Consider the following 9,426-nt stretch of genomic DNA (forward strand, 5'->3'; position numbering starts at 1 on the left):
TAACACTATGTTGATTCATGCTTTAAATAAATATTGCACCTAGGATTGTTGACTGCTTTTTAAGCTTGCCAATTTCATCACATTTCTGAATATCTATGAACTAATTTTCTTTCACCTCACCAATGAGATCTATTAGTGGAGTTTCACAGCAACGGAAAGATCAATGTGCCATTGGGGAGAGGTCAACACAAGAAACAATTTTTCCTCAGCAAAAAAGAACAAGAATTTTCTTCCTATACGATTTCTTCCTACTAGGCAGCAAACACTGAAGTACTGTTGAGAGCTCTTAGCTGCAAATGCATCCAGATACTTTTGAGGGTAACTGGCCTTCATACTCACTATCAGCCATCACACACTCTGGATGAGAAAACCATTACACCAGACTGCACGAGGCCTGCAAAGTAGCCTTGTCTGTGGCCTCCAAATTATGTCTGTCACATGGACTTTGTCAACACTACAACAAGGAAGAATTCTATATGGAAGTATTCTTACATCTTATATTAGGGGTTGGGTGTTTTTTTTGGCACTGCAGAACTTAGAGCATTAGTAGAATGTAGCACAGCAGTTAAGAGGAACAATAACCATTCTGCCTTACTACAATTGTTCTCATGGGTGAAAGGTACTTCATAACAGAGACTGCCAGAATACCACACTCAGCACAAACACTGGAGATATCCCACAACAAGTTATGTTCAAAAAAGTAAAGTTATTGGTAGCATTTTTTCCACTCATTAACAGGTCCCTCCATACTGTCTTGATCTGTGCATTGCAGATGGGGTTCTCCCCACTACCTGTAATTCTATGATCAAAAAAGAAAAAGGCTATCAAGAAATGTCATGTCTTTGCATCCTGCAGCACAACAGGTTGTTGCTTTCCCAGCTTTTTCACTAGAGGAGACCAGGACTATTCAGACAAGTAAGCACATCTGTTTCAGTGTGCAGCTGCCATGTCTTCAATTGCAGATTAATGAGATTCCTAAAATGTTTGGTACAGGATGCAATTCTGATCTTCAGTGTCATTACGCAAGTCTGCTATACTACTCCTAGTTTAAAAATGTGAAGAGCATCTGTGCTGCTGAAAAGCTAGTTGAAATGTTACTGGCATTGCTGTCGTGCTGAGCAGTGATTTTTCTGACCTCTCTAATGTCTATCTTTGAAGTTTAAGTGTGTTCACACATCTTTTTTAACATAAAAATATTGATACAAAAATTAGTTCTTCCTCCTTCTTTTGAGATTGCAGGGTCATGAGTAAAGCCTGTGAATTCCTAGTTATGGAGAACATGTCAGGTAAGAAGGAATTCTTCAAATTACATTGAAAAATAACAAGATTCACCTGAAAGATGAAATCACATAATTCAAAGCAGATACAAGCTTAAAGGATGGAAATGTTCAGACACTGAAACAAGCTGCCAATGTAAATGCTGCTGTCTTTCTTGATGTATTCAGATCAAACCTGATTCCTTTCTAAGAGATATTATTTAGCCAAAAATACAAATTCCTATTCAACCACACACACCTTTACACAGCACTGACCGGGTGGAACAACTATGGCCTGCAACGAGACTCTATAATTTGGTAATTCTTTTATGGTCTTACATTATACAGTAAAAGTCCCCAAATACACTAAAATAATCACTAAAATTGTACTCTAGCAAGAGTTCCTTAGAAAACTCAGTATGTAGCTCAGACATCCCTAACAGGTTTCTAACTTTATTCCCAAGCTAGTTTTAAACATGCAGGCCATCTTTGTGCTTTATCAGGACAAAGGTATAAGACATAAGTGTTTGAGTGACTTGTGCATCAGAAAATAAATCTTTGAAGCCTCAAAAATAACTTTGTATCCTGCTTGTTCAGACAAAGCAGAAGTAAACAGTATTATTTTAAACTTCGTTTCACCTTTCCACTGGAAAAGGTTTTAAGGCTGAAAATAAGCACGGACTATGTCCAAGGTAATTTTTGGGAAAAGTAACTGAAAGCAATTTGTAAAGTAGTAGTATGACATTGATTAGCAACTTTTAAAATTATTGTTAAATCTGATAACCCTGATATTGAAAGTGATCACTCCTTTGTAAACTAATGATGGGCCAAGAGAATAAAGGTTGCTGCATTCTATAGTTTTTGCTGATGCTTTAAAACCAATAAATGTTTTACTAACTTTTCATTCCTTAACTTACAAGGACAGATATTTAATCTGTGGAATTATTTATAGTCATCAATGTCTTATAAGCTTATCTGGCAGTGATATTTTTTAAAATTCTGGAATACACTATCTTCTGGAGTCTCCTAAGAAAAATTGCCTATTCAATAATGATGACTTCTTTTTGCTTTTTGACCTAACCCAAACCCTTGAAATTTTATGCTTCCCTACTGCAGTTCCATACATACCTCTGTCCTTACATCTGACAATCAGTAACTTTTTTTTGTCTACTTCTAAGGCTGCCTACAGCAGTTCAATTCATGAGAAGTAAAGAAGCTAAACTTTGTAATATGCAATTTGTCCACATTTCTATTACATGTATCAACCCCCATTGTAAGGGCAGAGTGTCATATGGGAATTCTCCAGGTAAAATGAACTCCCAGACATCTCACAGAGTTTGGATTGCATTTCCTATACACCAACTTATCATCAGTCAAGCAGCACAACAAAATGCAATGAAGCCCCAGTCAAATTAAACCAAGTAAACTGGGTATGAAGAAAGATCACATATGAATGGTAAATATGTAAATAGCAATATACTGTCTAGAATGAGCCAGAAAGCCCAGTTTTGGACAGAAGTAAACGTTTTTGTAAAATTTTGATTTATCTCAGCAATAACCAGGCTTGCTTAGAGTGTTTCTGTTTGTTTTGTGAGGTTTTGGTGGGGCATATTTTGTGGGTTTGGTGTTTTTTTTTGGTTGGTTGGTTGTTTTTTACATAGTAGCTGTAAGATTTAGGAAAAAAAATGAAGCTTAACTGAAGCAATAATCAATTGGCTTCACCTTTTAAAAAGAATATTGAAACTTGGTAAACTTCTACATAACAGTTTATAAACATAGTATGTTCATTCAGTGCCCTGCAATAACACATCCACTACCTTAAGGAAAACAGCATCATTTTATGAATATGCAAAATGTTATCTTTGTCTTCAGATAAACAAGTTCCATTATTTTTTCTGGAAAAGAGTTTCATTTTGGTTGTTCTTTTCTTTTCTTTTTTCCACCCCTATTCTGGAATGATGCTTCTCATTCTGACCCTAAACATTTACAGTTAGACAAATCTTTTTCTTCCTCCTCCCCACCCACCACCAAGTAAATGAAACAGAAAATAAGGTCATTCATCACAGTGAGATAAAATCAGAAAGTTGACTCAAGAAATGAAACTCAGTTCCTCAGTAAATTCATCATATTCCTACATCATATGGCCTTAAGTACTATGAAGATGCTAAAGACATACAAAAGCCTGATTTTTTTTTTTTTTATTTTTAAGTACCTGGAGAAGAGATAATGCCAGGGCAGGACTGATTTACAGTGAAGAAAAACAATGAAGAAATCTACTCAGGCTTGCTCTGTCTGAATACAAGAGATTGTCAAGCCCCTCCAGTTCCTTTATCATCTCTTTTACAAAGTCCTACTTAGTTACCCCATGTATATTATCACAACATCTGCAAGGAAACGATGGGCAGCAGACTGGATAAGAATGACTATACAAGACAGATGTAGACAGATATTTTTTTTTTTCTTTATGGATTAGAGTTGTAAAAAGAATTCATGCAGTTATTAATGAGATTTGGGGTTTGTTCATTGTCAGCCTTTGGAGAAAATAACATTTTCATTATTTTAGAGGTAATTGCCTTCTGCAGTATTCTAGTCCCATGGTGCATTTAAAAAATGGGTACAGTTAATGGTGACATTCTGTCAGATAAAAGGAGTTCAGAAAAAAGCCACTAATACCGAAAGGTGCGCTAGACAGTTGCTGGTTCTATTAAGATAAATAACTTGGTCCCAATTTCAGGACATGATGTATGAGATTGTATCAAATTAGACAGCAACTGGGCAGTTAAAGAGACAAAATTAACTTCTGATAGTTGAAAAAGGCTATTAATTTCTCAATACATCAGACTGTTGAGTTGTTGTGTTAGCAAATTCAACTCCAAGATCACTTTTTTAATGAATGTATAAAGCTTTTGGATCCTTATCCCTTCACAGGCTGGACATAGAATTTCAAAGGAAGACAAAACTTCTGTTAGCTTTGCAAAACAAAGGTATTAATAATTACTCATTGTCAAGTTGCAGCTTTTAGTTTCCCTTTTCTATTGACCCGCTAATTTTAGAGACAATTATACATCTTTAAAGAAGTTAATTTCAAGTCCTTTCACTACATAAGGTATTATGCATGACTTACATTTACATCCTGGAACTATTTGGCCTCTCAACGCTTTCTGAACAACAAACTGCCTATTTCTCAGCAGAATGTACCAAGTCCTCTGTAGCTTCCTTTCTTCTATGATGTAGCACATATATACTACACAGCAGAGATTCTGCATCCTTATACAATAAGGTCTTGCATTAGACATGAGCTCCTGCTGAAGTCTTCAATTTTGTTCCAGTAAAAACTGCACAGAACAAACTTTCTGTTCTCTTCCATTCAAATATCGGGGGGGCAGGTGGGGGTAGGGTGGATATTTGTAAAATATCTCCCAGAGTTTTGGAGATTGTCTCATTGGCAGCCACCACTCTGAGTGCCGGGGAAGGGCTCATTCTCCAGTCACCCCCTTCCTAACCCTTTTGTGCAGTCCGACAAGCATAGTACCCTGTACACTTGCACAGGAGGCTCCTGTCCTTGATGGGAACCACAGGGGTGAACCTCTGGCTCCATGGCTAAACACACCCTAAGCTAAGCCACCTTCTTTGCAACCGCCTGTGCCTACTCGGTGGCAGCTCTGGTTCAGCCATTACCGCCTCCCCTGCATCCCCCGAGCAGCCCTCCGGCACGGTCGGGGCCTTCCCGCTGGGCTCCCCCGGCTGGGCTCAGGAAACGGCTGCCCTTACCTGGAGCGAACACCATGGTGCCTCCCGGGCGCGGCTCGGCTCAGCACCCCGGACAGCGCCGGGCCCCGCACGGCTCAGCACCCCGGACAGCGCCGGGCCCCGCACGGCTCAGCACCCCGGACAGCGCCGGGCCCCGCACGGCTCAGCACCCCGGACAGCGCCGGGCCCCGCACGCCGGCGGAGGCGGCCGCGGTCCCTCCCTCCACAATGCGGCGGGGCGGGGAGGGGGCCGAGGCGCCTCCACCGCCCGCACGGACACAGGCACAGGCACACCCGGTCAGGGGATCATCACAGCCACAAGTCGCTGCCCTGCGGCGGCAGCAGGGGAAGGACAAAGAGGAGAGAGGTAATAGGCATCTGCCCAGCAGGGACACCGGCTAATTGCTTCTAATTACCTCTCGGCAACAGCCCGGCTGCCTGACATCTTGGGGTGCGAGACTTTCACTGCAAGCTAACATCCCTGCTAATAGGCTCAGTAACACCAGCCTTCATCACAGTATTTCAGTTTTCAGAGGTTCAAGTGCTGAGGAATTTATACTCTGACTTTACAGGCTTGTTAACCCAGCTGTACCCAACAGAAGCACTTTGCTTTAAGAGGAAACACGAATATCTCACCATATAAAAGATGCCATCAGAGCCAAAAGATAAATAGAGGAGGGCAAGCAGCAGGAGAACACAAAACTTAAATTTCCCAGCAACTTTTATATTTCACAATGAATGTGCTTTTATTTGTAAAACCTACACTCAGAATTCCTGTGGGCCTTGAACTTCTACAACAGAAGTGAGAAGAACAACAGCCAGACGGGACACAATTTAGAGAATCTAACTGTCCTGTTTAAGCCTAACATGCAAGAGGTATTTTGAAAAATATTATCAGTGCAAATTAGGGAAAGTAGATTAAAAATAAAAATCAGCATGAAGGTTTGCATGTAGATGTCTGCAATATGCAATACATTTTCCAATTGCATGTTCACAACCGATGCATATTCCTACAAGCCAATTCCATTCTTTTCTTGGTCAAGCATTTTATACACACAGAATTCTCCAATTAAACCTGGAATATTTTAAGTCCTCCAATAAGGCCTTGTTCTTAAAATACAGATACAGAAAAGCAGTGACCTGCTTAAATAGTCTGCTATATACTTCAGCAAAAACTCAAGAATAGCATCACCATCAAAGTCAAACTAATCATCTGGTGACAGTTTCCACCCCCCCCACCCCCTTTTTTTTTTTAATACTATACAAGATCATTTCTCCTTGGGAATGCCTTCCAGATTTATCCTCACCCGCCATTTCTAGTATCTGATTTCTGGATATTCCTTTTATTTCTCTTAGCAGTTTCAGCTTCTTTATTGCCATTAGTTTCTGTCTCCTGTCTTGTATTTCAGAGATCGGATTTCACTTTCCTCAGATGATAATTGAATTAACTAACCTAAACATTATACCTCCAGCTCTTCAGAAATGATGTTCCCTCCAAGAATGTTACTTAAAAATCTTTATTCTAACCTTTTTTCATCCATCATCATTTTCATTCACCTTAAGTCTGAGAACTAAGAAGATACCTATCAAGTGAACTACAACAATTTCTAGTACAAGCATCCAACATAAAATACAGAAAAGATTACAGTCACCAATACTCAGCATTCTTAAAAGAAAGGTGAAGGATACCCTATAATCTTTTAAAAAACCAGGTCTGACATATTATTTGGAAAGACTGTAGGAAAATTTGCACTGCTATTTTTTATGATATATCTGTTATGTGGCCCCTACATATTTGATTCATATGTTCAATGGAGACTCAGCCATCATGAAAAAAAAAGTTAATCCACTTCCCTCTCAAAAAAAATAATCTGTTGGATGTATTTCTATTACATCATCCTCAAAAGAAATTAAATGTATGTTTCTAAGGGATTAGGTTTCAAGGCGGTGGAGAAGTTTGTTAAAAGATTTTCAAAACACTAAACATGGATCAGTGATCTGAAAGTCTGTAAGTGACCTGTAAAATTCTAGGTGGGTACCTGCAACTTTATAACAGAGCCTACACCATTTTGATGAAAGAATAAAGGTCTTTAACTATAATGCTCTATGCACACCCTTCTTTAACTGCTATCTGTATTTAATGTAATAAAATACTCAAAACAGGCACATTCTATTTTCGAGTTTTTAGTTTTCTTCCTGAAATTGAAAGTTATTAGCAAAAATGTTTAAAAAAAAGCATCCTTAGCTTTTTTTCCCCATGTAATTAGGTTTGAATTTCAGTTTTGTTCACAAGTTCAAATGCACAAAGATAACAGAATTGCACAGAATGGAGCTCTGTAATGAATTTTCACCTCAAAAAAATGTGCAGTTCATGCAGTACAACAACAAAAACAAACAATGCACTAACAATTATTTCTTATCCAACTTCAGATCAGTCAAACCCAACATCTGTTATGCCCAGTTATTCAAAAAAAGCCCTTGAGAATGAAGCATGGTGGTAAAAATGAGGGTGTAACATTGAAATACAATACACAGGCTTGTTCATTTAAACATGTACCATCAACTTGTATGAAATAGAAAATATGAAAGCATTTACAAAAACATCTGTATATACTTTTATCAGTAATTATACAATCTCTGCCTTGTGTATCATTTAAGTTCTTACTGTTTGATTGAGGTATTACTAGTTTCTAGTAACATCAGGAGACTTAAAAATTCTCCAGTATGCATCTTCAAAGATTAATTTTGAAGAAGTCTTGACTTCCTTAGAGGGTATTTTGTTAAGAACTTCAACACTTAACATTTTTAGACAGTTACAAAAATTAAGTTGACTGATGTCACTTTAAATCATCTGTTGCTATTCATAATACTGTGGTTCTGCATCTGAAGTAACCCATTAATTCTAATGGAGCTGAAAACAATTATTTGGTCACATAGATTCAGAAACTCTCTAAACGTGTTTCAAGAAAGAAGCTGTTTTTACCTGATGATGTTCAGTGTTTCAGTGTTTTGTTAACATGAATGTACAGCTAACATTTTACAGCCTTTTATGGAAGAATCATTTGAAACTAATCACCTAAACATAAATGAAAACATTTCATAATAAAATACAGAGATAAAGAGATAATCAGAAACATTTATATGTCTTCACCAACTGCTAATCTTATATTTTCTAAAAAACTTCCCCCCCAACTTTGAGAATGAATTAGCTCTGAGCCATTTTTTTTTTATTTCCTTGCACACGTCAACATTAATAATCAAATCTAGCTCTTTGGGAGGGAAGGTTAATATCATCAGCAAACTGCTTCATCTACTTGATGTCTTTTGTTAAACTGGGTACTAACATAAGGGTCTTCAAAACTCAATTACAGTCACTGACTATCTTATGGTTAAGTTTAATAATAAAAATCTTTACTAGCCAAGGTGCAAGACTACATCTAAAACTGCAAAGAAACTGTTAAAAGGAAATAATTGTGACAGTGTCAGCAACAAATACCCACAATTATTTAGATGAATATTTGAGGTGTCAAATTGCAATTTGTATAGCAGGGATCATAATATTCAGTGTCCCAGATTTAGACCAGAACAACTAATGCCTCTGTGATTAACATGCCTTTAATGGGCAGATGTAGGGAATAAATAGAGAAGGGAAAAAGAGAAAAATCAAGATGGGCAGAAGTACCATCCTCATGAAAAAAAAAGAAGTAAATCAAAAGCCAGTTACCTTTCTGTAAGTACTCCAGAAGAATAGCAATGCACAGATTTCCAGCAGCCAAAGACATGAGACCTTGAAAGTCAGCAGCAAGAACATGCAACATTTCCACAGATAGGAAAAAGCGAGTATCATTAGATCAAGGATAAATGTGGCCATCAGAGTTTCAATACATGAGTCTATTCATTTTTCTTAATTAATCTGATAAACTGCATAGTAGTCCAGGGCTCAGATTTACAGGTAGATACATTTTTGATAGAGTCTAGAAGAAACAGCTGTACAGTGTTAGGGCTTTTTTTTTTTTTGGTGGGTTTGGTTTTGGGTTTTTTTGTATCACAAAGATGAGTGTACCTCAGGACTTCTCATGGCATGTAAAGAGATCCCAACAGTCCCACTTCCATCTAGGGAACCTGTCTAGCTGACTACATCACTGTTCTCACAACAGCTGAATGCCTCACAGGCCTTAATGACTACCTTCCACCAGTCCCATAACAAGTAAATTGGTATCTTTATGTTATGGATGGGAGTCAAAATTACAGAGGAACTGAACCCAAAGCAAAAGCCAACCAATAAGAAACAGAGACTGAGATAAATTTAGGAGGTTTAAATACAAGACTGGATGATTCACCTAAAACATTACTACATATACAACTATGCAAAAAATCAGTGGAGCCAAAGAAATTACTGCTCCCACCTGCCACATCTCTG

Source organism: Falco punctatus (genome assembly GCF_963210335.1).
Source record: "Falco punctatus genome assembly, chromosome: 3".
NCBI lineage: Eukaryota > Metazoa > Chordata > Aves > Falconiformes > Falconidae > Falco > Falco punctatus.